General features: G+C 53.9%; 1 long non-coding RNA gene across 1 annotated transcript in view; it reads right to left on the bottom strand.

The window, feature by feature from the left end:
* Positions 1 to 6,880: 6,880 nt before the first annotated feature.
* The window catches only part of LOC142599787 (uncharacterized), a 90,365-nt gene continuing 80,657 nt past the window's right edge, over positions 6,881 to 16,588 (bottom strand). Inside the window, exon 3 of the long non-coding RNA XR_012833251.1 lies at positions 6,881 to 6,970. This is a non-coding gene — a long non-coding RNA (uncharacterized LOC142599787). The remainder of the gene's footprint in view (positions 6,971 to 16,588) is intronic.

The following is a 16,588-nucleotide window of genomic DNA, read 5'->3' as shown; positions in this document are numbered from 1 at the left end:
CGGAGCGGCTCCGCCCCCGCTCCCTGCCAGGGAGGCTGAGGCACCGGCCGCCGCTGCCCGGCCTCCCCGCGCGCCCGCCCCGGGGCAGCGAGGCGCCGGGAGGATACGAGTGGGCGCTGCGGGCGGCGGCGTTGGGAGTTCCCGGCTCACCCGCCGCCCCCCCGCCCCAAAAGAAGGGCAGTAGTTTGTGAGACGCAAGATGGTGGCGCGGCTGGGAGCGAAGGCGGCAGGCGGGCGGGCGGCGCGGGCGCGGGCTGAGGGGGCGAGGCGGAGCGGCGCCGTCAGGTAGGGGCTCGCGTCTCCTGCCGGCTCTGGCTCTGGCGCGGGCAGAGTAGGGGGCTCTCGGCGCCGGGAGGCGGGAGGGTGACACCCCCCTCCCCCGGGGAGGCGTGCCCCCCGCACGCCCGCGCTTGCCCCCGGGGAACCGTTTGGTTGAATTTTTTGAGTAGACACAGGAGCAACTTTGTCCCTTTTGAATTACGCACTCCCACAAACATTGCTTTCTAAGGAGAAGGTACTTATAAGAGGGGTTGTTGGACAAGAAATGAAATCTATTTCAACCCCACTTCCAATTATCATTGCAGAGAAAATGGTATGGGGAAGATTTGTGATATCTCCAGATTCACCTGTGTCTTTGCTAGGACGTGATCTTTGGCAGGAATTTGGTACTCAAATACTCCTTGCTCCGGCGGGAATCAAATTAATAATCATGGGAGCAGAAATTGTGCAAATTCCACAAGAAGAAGAAGAATCGGCTTTTAAAATTCCAGAAGGACTTGAAGCAGTTCTCCAAGGGAACTATGGAGCAGCTCTGGTGATGATATAGGGTTGTTATCTGCAGAACCGGTAAGAATTAAAACAAAAGGAGGGTCAGCTCCCTCAATTAAACAGTACCCCATTGCAGATGAGGCTATCCCAAGTATTCAAAACCAGATTGTAGTTTTCTTAGAAAAAGGAATACTCAAGGAATGTCAAAGTCCATAGAATACTCCAATCTTGCCAGTAAGTAAACATCGATTAGATAAGGATGGGGATCCAGAATATAGATTTGTTCAAGGTCTCCGTGCAGTAAATGAGCATGTCATTTCCCCACACCCTGTTGTCCCTGACCCAGATTTAATTCTTACCCAAATACCTCTATGGGCACAATATTTGATCATTTTGGATTTCACAGGAGCATTTTTGAGAGTACCTATTGCTGAAGAAAGTCAATAGATTTTTGCCTTCACTTGGCAAGGGAAACAGTTGACTTAGACACGCTTGCCACGAGGGTCTACTAGTTCACCAACCACCTTTTCTCAAATTCTCAGAAACGATCTAAGAGACTTAAAATTTCCTGGGGGTTCTGTTTTGATTCAGTATGTTGATGATTTGTTACTAGCAAGCCATACGGCTGAAGATTGTATGCGGGATAGTGAATATTTGTGCATCCACCTTGCAAAAAAGGGTCACCGTGCATCTCTATCCAAAGTGCAACTCTGTCAACACCAGGTAAAGTATCTGGGGTTTATTCTTAAACCAGGGAGGAGAGAAGTAGATCCAGAACGGGTAAGAGCTCTACAAGAAATTCCCAGACCAGTAACAAAGAAACAATTCAGGGGATTTTTAGGACAAGTAGGATTTTGTAGGCCATGGATTCCTGGATTCAGTGAAATAGCGAAACCTCTTAATGAGGCAACAAAAAATGAGCAAGTGGAACCAATAGCTTGGGGTCCTGAACAAGAAAAAGCTTTTTGTGCATTAAAGGGAGCATTAATGCAAGCTCCAGCTTTGGGGCTTCCAGACTATTCTAAGCCCTTTAAACTCTATTGCACAGAAAACAAAGGAACGGCAAATGGAGTTTTAGTTCAAACTTTAGGGCCACATGAAAGCCCTATCGCCTATTATTCTTGCACATTAGATTCAGTAGCAAGAGGAACTCCGTTTTGCATAAGAGCTGTGGCTACCGCTGCTGAGTTAGTAGAAAAAAGCCGGAACATAGTCTTGGGACATCCCCTAGTAGTCTGTGTGCCACGTGACGTTGAAATATGATTAGAAACAATATGCCGAGAAAGCACTTTCTCCACAAAGAGCCCATAAATATGAACTAATACTTTTGCTTGCTGACAATTTCAGATTGGAAAGATGTAATACCTTGAATCCTGCCACCTTAATGCCACTGCCCACGGATGGAGAAAAGGATGAACATGATTGTGAACAGGTGATCAAAGTGACGAGCAAACCACGAGACGACTGACAAGATCAACCTTTGGATAACCCAGATATGAACTTGTTTACCGACGGTTCCTCCTATTATGAAGAAGGATGGAAATGTACTGGGTTTGCTGTTACCACGGAAACGAAGGTATTGTTAGCAGGACCTTTGCCTCCCACTTTAGGTGCTCAAGGCGCAGAGATCGTCGCCCTCACGAAAGCTGCACAATATGCGATCGGAATACGGGTTAATTTGTATACTGACTCTAAGTACGCGTTTGGAGTTTGTCATGCTACAGGTATGCTGTGGAGAGAAAGGGGGTTTCTCACGTCAGCAGGTGAAACGATCGCCCATGGACAGCAGATTCAAGAACTTTTGGAGGCGATCCAATTACCATCTGAACTAGCAGTAATATATATTAAAGCACACACCAACCAAGAGAATCAATTGGCAAAAGGGAATGCGCTCGCGGTCCAGGCTGCAAAAGCGGCAGCCCGACAAGTCATCTTTGCAATGACACTGACCCATCAAGGAGAGCTCGACCGGGAATTGCCAGACACGCAAAAGCTGTTTTGAGGAACTTCCTGAGGAAGACAGCCAGCTCTGGGAGAAGCTGGGAGCCGAACAGCAGAATGGACAATGGACTCTAGGGGGTAAACCGTTACTCCCAAAAAGGTATTTAATACCGATTGTGCGATGGCACCACGAGAAAACCCATGGTGGACCTGAGAATATAGCTTTGCGAGTGCAGAGACTGTGGGCAGCCCCGGGGATTTACACTGCTATGAAAAGAGTTTGTGAAGGGTGTCGACTGTGCAAACAGTATGCCTCTCTGAAAATCAAGGCACCAGCAGGAAAGCGACCTCCAGCAACATATCCTTTTCAAAAACTACAGACTGGCTACGTGGAGATGCCTAGGGCTATGGGATATGCTTATTCACTTGTGATTATTGATCAGCTTTCGGGCTGGGTGGAGGCTTTCCCAACTCGAAAGAATGACTCAAAAGCGGTGGTTAAAGCTCTGTGAAAAGAGATAATACCTAGGTACGGAGTTCCTGAAATAATTGACTCGGACAGGGGAGCACATTTCTCTGCCGCAATTTTAGTGCAAATTTATCATTCATTAAATACCAAGATGCAATTGCACACACCTTATCATCCACAATCGTCAGGACAAGTAGAAAGGATGACTAGGACGATCAAAGACAAATGAGTAAAGACCTGTAAACAAACTGGCTTGAAGTGGCCAGAAGCATCAAATGTAGTACTTTGGGACATTAGAAATACACCGAGGCAAGCAGTAGGTGTATCTCCAGCAGAAGTTTTATTTGGGAGAATTTTAGCAGTACCTGGAACTTCTACTCCAGCAAAAACAAGCCTTTTGGATGGAGATGAAGGAGGTAACTCAATATTTATTGTACTTGCAGAATTCTTTTATGCAATTACGAAATCATGCTTCTTGGTATCAAGGGATAACACCTGAAATTCAGGTACGCAATATTCAACCAGGGGATAAAGTCTAGATAAAGAATTTTAGACGGAAAAATAGATTTGAGCCCAAATGGGAAGGACCTTACATGGTGTTATTAACCTCCTTTTATGCTGTAGATTAGCTATGAAATAATCTACAAGGAAAAGAGACAGTGGATCCATCACTCACGTGTGCTTAAAGATTCCGCGACAGAATGAAAATCAACGCACTGCTGTATTTGCTGATTGGTTTTCTCTTGAGTCAGACTGATACCTTGTAGACAAAGTTCATCCTGCGATACCGAGATGTACTTACAAATGGAACCATAGCACAATATAGTAATACTAGTCTCTGGGAGCAAACCTTTTGTAAAGTTTGGGGAACTAAGAATGCAAAGGGGCAAAATATTGTAGTAGGTAGAAATACTGAGATTGTATGGAATCCTTTTTTTAATCCTAATGTTTTTCTAGACTTTTGTGTTAGATTTGTGATGGGAGATCCTGAGACTGGAACGGAATCATCAAGAAGTTATACATGGAATATGTGTCCATATCACACACATATATATATATATATGAGCCGCAAACAGGAACAGGAACCTGGTGCGTCAACCATCACTTCTGGGTAATGACAGAGGGTAAACACAATGATTGGTGTTGTATCAATTTGAATCTGACAAGTCCATTCTTTTCTGTAATGTATTACATTCTCAGAGATGGGTTTAGGAATTTTCCGGTAGCACATGATTATGATTTTCCATGGGGTTTTCAAGCTGGCATTTCTAATACTGACAAAATAATGACCAAATCTAGATTAAGTAAACAAAGTGTAGTTGGAAATGAAGAGGAAACTTTTTGGTTAAATAACACTCATGTTTCTTTAATGAAGTCCTTTGCGAAGAATCGGAATTGTACTGAATGTTGGCTTTGTGCATCTTTACCAAAATCTGTAGGTCGTGGGTTTGATTTAATTGGTATTCCAATTCCGAAGGATTCCGTTTGGGAAAAGTTTTGGAGAAATCCCTCTATAAGGACTAAATATGATGAGCAAATACTAACCCTCAGAATTCCTCCTTGAGACGAATATCGTAACATCCTCTGTGTAGCGAGATGTTACCCCCCCTGAAAGTTGGACTGGGCACTTTTGTCTTAACCACACTTTTGTGGGAAATTGGACTAAATGTAACACAACTAATCATATTCAATCTCGCTTGAGCTGGGCCTGGAGGGGGCCAAAGGCACTGGGAGTATTTTGGTTATGTGGTTGGTGACAAAGCTTATAAAGCACTTCCACCCCGCTAGGGAGGAATTTGCACTCTAGGATTGGTAACTGTGGATTTACAACTTCTCCCTAAAACTATAAATGTTCCAAGTCTGGCATCGCACCTTTTTAACTCGTGTTAAAAGGACCAATAACCCACTAATAGAAAACCCCTCAGGATTTCACTCTTTTCTCCGATGGTTCATGCCATCTTTAGGGGTGAGTGAACTGGAAAAAAGCGATTTAAAACATATCAGGAGAAACTGAAAAACTGGCAAATTATACCGCTCGTGGGTTAACAACCTTGCAAATTGAAATTGCAGAACTTTCCAAAATGACCCTACAAAATCGTATGGCCCTAGATATGATGTTAGCATCACAAGGCAGAGTTTGTACAATGCTAAATGTGAGGTGTTGCATGTATGTAGATCATTCAGGGGAATTATTGACTGACCTACATAAAGCCTGGGAGATTAGTTCTCAAATGCCACAAGTACAAAAAGACGATACATCTTGGGGTTTTCCTGATACTGTGTCGTGGTTGACTTCCTGGGCTCCTGATTTCTCTGTGTGGCTCAAAAAGGCGCTTGCTGTAGCAGCCTTAGTGATCATAGGGATTGTATGCATAATAGTGCTTTTTCAATGTTGCATAACCTGTTTTTCTAGTATAGTAGCAAACTTACAAGGAGCTTGGAGATATCAATAATTGCAGGGATGCAATGAAAACAAAAGGAGGGAATTGTCAAAAATATAGAAGCTTAGCTATAAGAAAACTGACATTAACTAGAAAGCTGCTTAAGGCCTAGAACTGTTTTAAAGCCTATAATCGTGGGAAAGGGATTTCTAGTCAAGGTAATAGGTAATGGAGCTAACTGACCATGGCAATGTACGATGCTGCTACGTTCCTTGTACAGTCCCTACCCAACCGGACAATAGCCCCGGGAATATTAATCTTATGAAGTAAGTTGTAATGGACAAGTGTATCCAGAGCGAGGATACTGCGCATGCCTGCAAGAAGAGGGTCACCCAGCGAACACGGGTGCGAGACCATGACGACCACCACAGACCCCTTGAGGACCACCGACTCAAATCACTGAGCATGTGTGATGGGGAGGAGAATAGGGAAATGGATTCGAAGAAATGATTATCATAGGACTGCCTTTTCTCGGAAAAACAATGACTATGTATATTTTGATTCTAGTGGAACCTGTATGTTGGTGATCACCTGGCATGCACGTTTGGGGGAGCTGTTTCCCCCGTGCATCCAGTGATGAGATGGATGGTCCGTTCAGATGGTCCGTTCTGACCTCTGCCAGAGAAGCCCTTGAGGAAACAGCACGTCTGAAACGTGTCTGCTTGATGGGAATTGTACCCGTCTCCTACAGCAGAGCTACGAAACCTTCCTCAGCACATCAGAGAATGATAAAATAAGGGCTATTCAGTACACCAGATGATCTACGCTCGTCAGTGGGAAAGGCACGAGACCAAAGCTTCCCCACCAGCCCAGGTCAAACGGTATCTCAGCGGAGAAAAGCCTCTGCGTGGCTGGGCAGCAGTGCAGCAGGCTCAGCGGGGCCCGAGCTGTGGGAATGTTCACAAACCTCAGGCCACGTCTGACGAGCCTCTGGCAAGAGTAAAGAAAAGCAGCCCTGGCTTGTTTCCCAGAGGGTGCGCTGAAACCTGAGGAAAGGTCGCTGACCCTCTGGAAAAAGGTCACCTTCCTTAGCCTAATTTGTTAGTGTGAAAAGCAGCAAATTCAAGGGTGTTCTAATGGCAACGATTCGAGACCCTTAACTCGAGGTGGTGTTCCCAGCTGCATCAGGAATTGAGGGTAGTAGGTGCGGCTGGATCCATGAGTTTTTGGGTTTAGATGAACTTAAAACCCCTGCAGCATCCTACCTGTCTGCACATCAGCACGCTCCCTGCCACCCTCGGGCTCGAGTGCTTTTGGCTGCGCTGCCTCTGCGCTCGCTGTTTGGCCACCGCTCTTCTCTGGATTTCTGTCTGCCTTTGAGTCTGAGGACAACAACGTGGGATCCTCTGGGCTGAGGGGAGGGGGAAAAAAAAATCCAGATGACTTCTTGTATGTAAATGCTACTTAGGCTACAGGCTGTCCAGACTTTCTACGGAGAGCTTTAAAGTACATTTAGTGGGGGATGAGGAGGAGGGAAAGGAAGGAGAGGAGGAGGATGAGAAAAAAGATGATGAGGAAGAACAGGAGGAGGAAAAACAGGAAGCAAAAGAACAGCAGCTCTCCTCAATCGTGCAGGCCCCTTCATGGGGCCCTCCTTGTTCCAGTGGTGGGTGCCAGAGCACTGTTCCTGCTCTCTCCTCACCGGTGCATTAACTTAATCCGTGGTGTCTGTGCGGGGTCCTTGATAATGCTACTGCGTGGGCGCCGTGCATGTGACTGGCAGGTTCTCGGCATTTTTGTGACTGCTTCTCTTGTTTCTTTTGACAGGAAAACCTTGATCGGTACTCCCCAGGAGCTAAAGAAATGCAAAGAACTATTTGGCTGTGTTCTAGCCAAAAGCCTTGTCTTCAACGATGGAAGTGAGCTGAACTGCCGGGTACTTCTCATGCCTGCAAGGATTTTCAGGCAGCAAGGCCAGCTGCCAGGGGTGTGCAAACAGCTCCTCCTGAGCACGGAGAGAGGTGTGGGAAAAAACGGTGCTGTTCCTGTTGGCGCGTACCTTCAGTCGTTGGATTGAAGGCTGTCAGAACCCTGTGTGACGGCACATTCAGGGTGCTCCAGTTGGGCCGGGAGACGGCACGTGCGGTAAAAAATATTTGCCCCTGTAGTTCTGTACTTTGCGACCCAGCCTCCTGCCTCGGTCAGCGCGGGCCGGTTGCGAAGTTTTCGTGACACAGGCTCGGGGCTCCCCTGTGGGCGGGGGGGGGTTGCCAGATGAGGCCCGGGCAGCGCCAAAGGCCGTAGAGGGAGTAGAGCGAGCTGGGCAGCCGGTGTGGCGCCAGCTCCGGGACGTCAGCACGTGAGCCCCGGCCAGCGATGCCTGCTCGTCGGCCAGATGCGAGCTGTTTTCTGTGCTCAGCTCTGGCCTCCGAGGCAGCTGCGGCTCCTTCCCAGCGCAGGATCCAGATCACCGGCAATGGTGGTGGAGCCGGGGCAGTGAGGGTGGCCTCCGTCCTCCTGGCATTGATGCTAATGAGCGTGGTTTCTCCCACGGGTGCCTGCCACCCGGCGCGATGCCCTGTCTTCCCATGCTCTCAGTGGCCATCCCCAGCCCAGCTCAGCCACCCCCTGCGTTACGCCCCCGCCCCCCCCACCCCACTGCGCAAATGACCGCAGGCAGAGAGGGGCTGCAAAGCGAAGACCCAAGTCTTTTAATGAGCGAAGCAAGGAAGAGGGAGGTGGGAGAGGGCCGGGGCTGGAGCGGGTGGGTGCAGGCCTCAGCCTGCTGCTGTTGGTGGGGCCGCCGGTTCCAGGTGGAGGTGGGGCTGGCAGTGGCGGGGCTGTCAGTAGCAGGCTGGGGTCGAGGTGGGGGTAGCGGGCGTGTTGGTGCCAGGCTGGGGTGGGGATGCTGGTTGCGGGGCGGTTGTTCCTTTGAGTAGTAACCGCCAGGTTTGGGTTGAGCGGCTGCGTAAAAACTTGTCCCCTCCGGCTGTGCGAAGGACCCTTGCTCGCTGGCATCCCCGGGGGTTCTAGGTGCTTGGCAGGCACATTGCTGCTGTTGGATGCTCTTGGCTTGCTGCTTCCTGCACGCTGTCCGCTTCCGCCCGTCGCTGTCCAGCTTCCCCTCGCGCAGGGTTTATGGATGTTTGGCCACCCGGCGCGCCACCATCTTCTTGCTCCTCCTGGGTGGCATGTTGTCCTGCGGGGAGGTCTCCTGCGTCATGGGGGTGACGGCTGGTGCAGGGCGCTTGGCCTTCTTGCCACCTGCCTCTCCCGATCTGGGCACCACACGGCCCGAGACGACGCCTGGCAGCAGCGGCAAGCAGGTCAAACACACCCGGGGCTGCCTCTGCAGAGCCTCCTCCACCGCTTGGGCCGTGAGGGGTGGATGGCGCTGGGGGGGAGCCGGGGGGCTGGGCAGGGGACTCAGGAGCGCAATGCGCAGGGGGCTCAGTAGGGGACTCTCCTGGGGACCCTGGAGGGAATCCTTGCAGGGACTCTGCAGAGGGCTGTCCTCTGACATCTCCTCTGAACTCTCCGGCGAGCCCTCCGCAGAAGTCTCCAAGGGACTCAGCGGCAGCCAGGCGGGGAGGTCTGCCGTCAGCCCGCTCTCCTTCCCCTTGGGGTCCTGCAGGGGAGAGGCCGCCACCCCCCAGAAGGGGTCAGCATCCCCCAGCATTGCCACCGCCAGATGGTCCTCAGGGCAGTCGCCGTCCTCCCCGTCCTCCAAGAAGTTGGGGACATCGTTGAAGGAGGCAGCGCTGGCAGGGCTGTCGGGGCCACCGAGGAGGATGTTTTCGCCGTCCACCAGCATGACGGCCACCACTTGCTCCTTCTTGCAGCCACCCTCCGCCCTATAGTCCAAGAGGTGGGGGAGCTTGTTGAGGGATGTGGTCAAGTTGGGGACATCGGGGCCATAGGGGAAGGTGCTCTCGCCATCCCCCGGCCCCGCCACCACCGCCCGCTCATTGGGGCAGCCACCCTCTGCCACGTACTCGGAGAGGTCAGGGAGCTCATCGAGGACCTCGGTGGTCAACTTGGTGGTCAAGATGGTGCCCTCGTTTTCCCCTACTTGCGCCACCACCGCTGGATCCTGGGGACACTCGCCGTGCGCCACATCCCCCGAGGAGTCGTGGAGCTCCTTGAGGAAAGCGGTGCTGGTGAGGCTGTTGGGGAGAGCAAGGCCATCAGGGACAGTGTCCTCACTATCCCCCAGCCCCGCTGGCACCGCTCGCTCCTTGGGGCAGCCCCCCCTCCGCCACGTACTCGGAGAGGTCGGGGAGCTCCTTGAGGAAGGCAGCCAAGTCACGGAAATCAGGGCTGGCGTCCTCGCTGACCCCAGCCCCGCTGGCACCGCTTGCTCCTTGGGGCAGCCGCCCTCTGCCACGTGCAGGGGGAGGTGTGGGAGCTCGTGGAGGAAGGCGGTCAAGCTGGGGCTGTCGGGGACATCGAGGACGGTGTCCTCGCTATCCGCCGTGTTGAGCCAGGCGAGCGTCTGGTTGACGGTGGTGTCGTGTGCCTGCTCAGGAAAGGCCTCGGCAAAGGCAGCTGGCCCCTGCTCGGGCAGATCGGTGGGCTTCCCTGGGGCTGCTGGGGTAGTCACTGCTGCTGGAAAAGCAAACAAACTCAACCAAACCCCGGGGAGATGCAAGCTTTCCTCGGCTTGGCCGCCTACCTGGGCCTCTGCCGCCCCCCCAAAACTCACCTTTGGGCTTCGTGGTGGTGCTGCCGGTCGATGGAGCCGGGGCGGGCTGGTGGGGGCTGGCAGCAGGGTCGCTGTTCTTGATGGTTGCCCCGTCCTCGTTGGAGGCCTCCGACGGCTTCTGGGTTTTGCCGGGCAGGGTGCGGAGCACAGGGGGGCCCTGCACCCAATGCTGAGCCGGGGGTGGCAGGGTGGGAGGGGTCCGGGGCGGGCAGGGACGTGGAGCACGCAGGAGCCCGTGGAATAGAGGGGCTGCCCCTGGAGCAGGGCCCATGGCCCCAGCCCCATCGGCTGGTGGGGCAGCAGCATCCCCATCACCAGGTGCTGTCCCCAGCCATAGGCAGGGGGAGAGGGAGCAGCCCCGGGGGGGAGCTGCACCGCACAGGGGAGCTGCACCCCAGAAGGGAGCTGCACCCCAGGGGGGAGCTGCACCTCACATGGGAGCTGCACCCCACGGGAAAGCTGCACCCCAGAAGGGAGCTGCACCCCAGGGGGGAGCTGCACCCTGGAGGGGAGCTGCACCCCAGAAGGGAGCTGCACCCCAGGGGGGTGCTGGACCCCAGGGGGGCACTTGACCCCAGAAGGGAGCTGCACCCCAGAAGGGAGGTGCACCCCAGGGGGGAGCTGCACCTCATACGGGAGCTGCACCCCACGGGAAAGCTGCACCCCAGAAGGGAGCTGCACCCCAGAAGGGAGCTGCACCTCACAGGGGAGCTGCACCCCACGGGAAAGCTGCACCCCAGAAGGGAGCTGCACCCCAGAAGGGAGCTGCACCCTAGAAGGGAGCTGCACCTCAGAAGGGAGCTGCACCCCAGGGGGGAGCTGCACCCCAGAAGGGAGCTGCACCCCAGAAGGGAGCCGCGCCCTGGGGGGGAGCTGCGCCAGCTGTCCTGGTGCCCCCAGGGGCCCTGGCACCCCCTGCCAGACAGTGGCCTGTGCCAGCTGGTGGGTGTCAGGGTGGAGCTGGGCAGGCTGGCAGGACACCGGCAGCCCCGGGACAGAGGGCAGCACGCCGGCAGTGACCGGTGGCGGCATGGCCGGGGCGGTGAAGGTCACACCGGGCACCTCCAATGCCATGGGCAGCCGGAGAGGCAACCTCTCTGTTGGGGGAAGAGAAGAGGGGTGATGGGGTGAGAGCCGGGGCAGAGGCAGGTGGGGGGTTACCCGGAGTGGGGCAGGAGCACCAGGAGGAGCGGGAGCCTGCTGCTGTACCTTCCATGGCAGTTGGCCAGTGTGGGGTTTGTTTGGGGCAAACGGTGTTCTAGGGGTTCCGTCCCCACGGCGATCATTCCGCCAGCACCTGCTTCAGCCAGCCTTGCCATGGTTTGATTTTTCATACCACAACAACTTCCCATCTCAATGATTTCCCATCCTGCTGATGATTTCCTGTCCTGAATGATGGTTTCCCATCCCCACCACGGTTTCCCATCGCCACGATGATTTCTCAGCCCCGTGATGGTTTCCTATGTGAACGGTCTCCCATCGCCAGGATTTCCCATCCCAAGCACAGTTTTTGGTGGGGGGAGGTGAACTTCCTGACCAAGGGGAAGGGGTGGTGCCGGGACCATTGGCCCGTGGATGCTGATGCGTGTGTGCTGTCCCATCCCAGCCCGGAGGTGGGGATGGCAGGAGTTGGGGCGCTTTTGGGTTGTTTTTGTCCTCCCCCTCTCCGCCCCAGGGAGCACAAATACTGCTTCCAACTGTGGTGGAACCGGTGCCGGTAGCGGTACCATGCGGCCATGGTGGGGAGCCATCACCAAAAGTTGGCAACTGGGCCGTGCCGACCGAGGAGAGAAGCTGGAATGCAAAGTATAGCATTCCAAGAGGAATTCTTGCGTTTGTGCGCATGAGGTGTCCCGTTCAAACTGGGGCATCCCAAATGCCATTTCAGACATGGTTCTTAAACCTTTCAGGCACTGAGGTCCAACACGACTTGACCAATCGCTGCTTCTTTCTCGATGCAGACGTCCCTGGAGTCAGTCTTGCTGCAGTTCCCTATCCCTGACGCCAGAGAAGGGGAGGGTTCACCAAGGTGTCGAAGGGGCTGGGATGCTGGCGTGATCTGGTAGTCCTGGGGTACCCTTTCTTCTTCAGGGTGGGGGGCTGTCCTTCTCCTTGCAAGGGCCTGGGGCCCTTCATTCATGCTGACTGAACCGTGTCTATGCAGTCTGCATTGTCAACTAGATAGATTTTATACAAGTTCTTTCAGTTTTATGCTATAAAGACGAATTGGTACAAGAGTTAGGGAATGCGTGTTTCCTACCAGTGCCTCCTTTCCTTTTAACTGTCAAGGGCACACGATACTACTCTTCTTTTAGTCTGAAGTCGAGTGCATAAGGTAATAGACAATGTAAACACAGCCATATATTTACAAACGAAAACAAGAGAGTCAATACAATAACCCAAATCCTTTCAGTTCACAGTCCTCTATGTAAGTCTGTGGGCCAAGAGGTTAGCCATCCAAATAGATTGATGGGAGATCCCTGCCTCTCTTCATGTAATATTTCGAAATGAGTCTTTATCTTGTTTCTCTCAGTTTCGTTTTTCTGGTCTTGATTTACATAAAACCCCCCGCAGCCGTGATTCAATAACGCACATAGTCTGTCCTGTACTTCTACAAGGTCGTCTAGGGCTAATTGATTCTATATTACCACTTGTTATAATAATTTGATTTCTTCCTGTAGAGCTGTCCTACCATCTGTGCTTTCGTTAATGGATTTTTCTAATTCTCTTGAGACATTTGAACTCTCTCTTTCTGGTTTTGCAACCCCTAACCGCAGGATAAAGGCTGTTACAGACAGGTGGAACTCGGTGCCACAGTCTATCAGAGGACTGTAACACTTTTCCCCACAGATATCAGTAGCTGGGAGCTACAGAGGCAGAAGAGATACTGGCTGTAACCTGTGTGCACGGATGAATGCATTTCAAATACACTTTTCAGCTCAGGCTGAGGGTCCTTTCTTCACCTTTCCAATATTGCCCTGGTAGTTGTGCAAATAGGGTAGTGAATCAAAAAAATTCACTCAATAGCCAATGTGACTATGAAGCAGGTATCCTTTATTGCAGCGCTGGGAGTCGCACCGGGATATTTCCACAAACATGCGTCTCGATGAGAAACAAATTGTACGTGATTTATATTACAAAAGAGTTACATATTCATTAGGTTTCCGATAAATCCAATACATATTCATTATTATTCCTGGAACTCATGAATATATGCTAATGTCCTGATACGCCTGCGCAGTTTCTTTCTCAGGTGGTCGTCAGGGGTCGTCCTCCTCAAATCTTCCTCTTTCTCCTCTTCTTCAGTGTACACAGTTGGGTGACCTCTTCTTCGTGACCTCCGTTTTGCAAGCTCAGCAACCTTGTTATCCGTCCTGCCCAGATGGTCCCAGGCTTGTTGGCATATTGGGCCCCCTTTATCAGGATGCCTCAAACTTTGTGTCTTTTTTCTAGTTCATACCCAAGGACTGTTCCCTAATTTACGGCTTCTCTTATCCTGTTTCTACATTTTAACTATTTTACTAATTGTTTTCTTTCATACTGGAGCATGAGACAGGCGAAGCCTGAGTTTGTGGGGCCTGACTCAAGGGTTGCCAAGTTACATATTCTGTTTTAAAATTGTTCTACACTAATTAGTTTCCAGCCGTGGATGCACTGACCCCGCACAACATTTCAGGCACAGGAAAATTGTCAAATTTTGGTTTCCACTGCAGGAAACAGCAGTCTAAAAGTGCATGTTGGTACTGGTTGGGAAGGCACAGAACCAGGCCTGGTAACCAAAAGCGTCCGGAAGTTACGGGCAGAAGGAGGCCTGGAAACAGGCGAGGATCAAGGTCATTTCTTTTTCACAGAGGAAAAAGGCCTTTCCTGGAAGTGAGCTGAGCCACTTGGAAGCACGCCGTAAACTCTTGGTTGCACTGGGTGGGCGGCTGCGTGTTTCCCGTGTCCCGCCTTAGCTTCAGCACTGACGTACTGAGTTCCTGCGGTGTTTGGTGGTGTGTTGGATCCATTTCAGGGTGGCTTAGTTTAGAGCTGACCTCCTGGGAGCTGCAGTCATGGCAAGAGCTTCTTGCATTTGAGCCATCCGTTTTCATTCTAGTATTCTCTCGAGGCAGTCGGCACGGTTCCGATGAGCTTGATGGACCCAGCAGGGCCGGTGCAAGAGCCACAGGACGTCACCGAAAATGCGTACCAAACATCAGAGGCAGCGGCTCAGAAGACCAAAGCAGACCTGTGTGCAGAAGTACCGCTGCCTTCTCCCCGGTGTGTGTGCTCTGCTCTCACTCTCTGTGTTCCGGGAGCTTACAGTGGGCAGAGGGATGTGCAGGAGCCATCCCTGTTTCCCTTCTCTGAGAGGTGAGGGGGCCCGGGAGCATGGAGGAGAGTGTGAGGAGACGTGTTTTGGATACCGTCAGGCCCGCGGATGAAGAACGCTGCCTGGTCGAGCAGACGTCCCGGCAGCCAGTGGAAGGGCTTCCCAGACGCTTGCCTGTCTCACCCTCCATCTCCCCGGCCTCTGTCCTGAGTGGGGCAAAGGAAGGACTGAGCTGTCGCTGGTCTTTGCCAATAACCCGGGTGGCGGCACGTGGCTGTGCTGCTCCAGCTGCAGCTGTCGGTTGTCTGGATGAGTGCAGCTCGAGCTGGAGCATGCTGCCGTCTCCTCTGGCTCCCGAGGAGAGGCTCTGCGGGGCTGTCCTGTGCCCCTGGAGGCAGTCGCTGTGGTGCGGTAGAGAAAGCTGACCTGGACTCAGGCTCTTGTCCTTGCCAGGGACCTTGGGTGCCTTCCCCTGGAAGGCTTGGCACATTCCTGAAGTGCTGCGTGCAGGAAAGGCAGCCTTTGGCGCTTTGACTTGTAGGCACAAGCCAAAGCAGGAGAGAAGGGCCTCTTTGTGGAGCAAGACTTTCCAGGGCTGCTCTGCCCGGTCCTCTCCCAGACAGGTTTTGTGGTACCTGCCACGGCGTCCCCTGGGCAGTGGCTCCCTCTCCCACCAGTCCCCGCTGCCCTGTAGCACCCTCTCCCACCAGTTCCCACACCAATCACTATTCCTCCCTCTTCCCCTAGTTCCCTGGGCACCGTGTCCCTCCCTCTTACCCACATCTCACAGCCGTATCCCTGTGACTATCCCTTTCCCACCCCCGTATCCCGCCCTCTCTGCCAGGTTCTGGGCAATACCCATCCCACCCTCTCCCCCTGCTTCCCACACGCCACGTCCCTGCCTCTCGCCAAGTCCACAGGACCTCGGCTGCCTCTCCCCCACGTCACAGGGCCATCCATAGCCCTCCCTCTCCTCCCGTTCCAACACTGACTTTCCTCCCCCTCTACCAGCTCTGGAGCCAGAGCCCACCCTCTGCCCGAGTTCCCACAGCCATATCCTTCCGTCTCCCCCAGTTCCCAGGGCCGTATCCCTCCCACTCCCCCCAGTTCTGCAGCAATGAGCAAAGCGGTGTGTAGAAACCAGGCGTGGCCCCCGGCTCTCTCTGCATCCCTGGTGGTTTTATTTCACAGGGACCCCGGGGGCCCAGCTGCCCCACTCAGGGGTGGACCCAGGGGAGGTGGTGTGTGTGGTCCCCTGAGCCCGGCTCTTCCTCCCGGACCCTCCGCAGCCACGATGGATCTTGGTGCGTCTCTGGCGGGGAGCGCAGCCGGCTGCGCCCGTCGCTGTCCCACTGCCCGGACAGGCTCCGGACACGCTGGCGGGGCACAGGGGGGCTGCGCTCCCCATGCTCGGCGGACAGGCTGCAGCGCTGGGGGCTTCCGGGGTGCCGCTGCTGCCTCTGCCGCCCCTGCCTCTGCCGCCCCTGCCGCCACGGCCACGGCCCCACGTAGGGACGGTAGCGGCCGCCGTGGGGACTGCGGGCCACCCCGGCACGGTCATTGCCCACCCTCAGGCGGTGGATGGCCACGATGGGCTGCCGGCAGAGCGGGCAGGTGGCAGCGAGGGCGGTGGCAGCCCAGCGCTGGATGCAGGCGTGGCAGAAGGCATGCCAGCACGGGTCCACACCAGCAGGGTCTTCGAGGGGACCCAAGCAGATGGGGCAGGTGTCCCCCGGCCGGGAGCTCCTGGTGGCTCCCGGCACCGCCGGCTCGTGCCTGGACGCCTCCAGTGCTGCTGCTCTCGGTGGCTCCTCGGCCGCTGGCAGGTCATGACATCTGGTGTGCCGCTGGCAGGACTCAACGGCTCGGGTGCTGCCCGCAGGACTCGACGGCTCGGGTGCCACTGGCAGTACGCCACGCTGGCGTGTATGGGTACCCACCGCAAGTTACGTCATGGGGTGACTGTGACTCTCTGGTGCCATCACAGAGCTCTCAGGGGCACACCCGCA

The sequence above is a fragment of the Balearica regulorum genome, unplaced genomic scaffold (genome assembly GCF_011004875.1).
Source record: "Balearica regulorum gibbericeps isolate bBalReg1 unplaced genomic scaffold, bBalReg1.pri scaffold_34_arrow_ctg1, whole genome shotgun sequence".
Classification (NCBI taxonomy): Eukaryota; Metazoa; Chordata; class Aves; order Gruiformes; family Gruidae; genus Balearica; species Balearica regulorum.
Note: the sequence above shows the minus strand (reverse complement) of the source record. Positions and strands in the feature narration are given on the sequence as shown.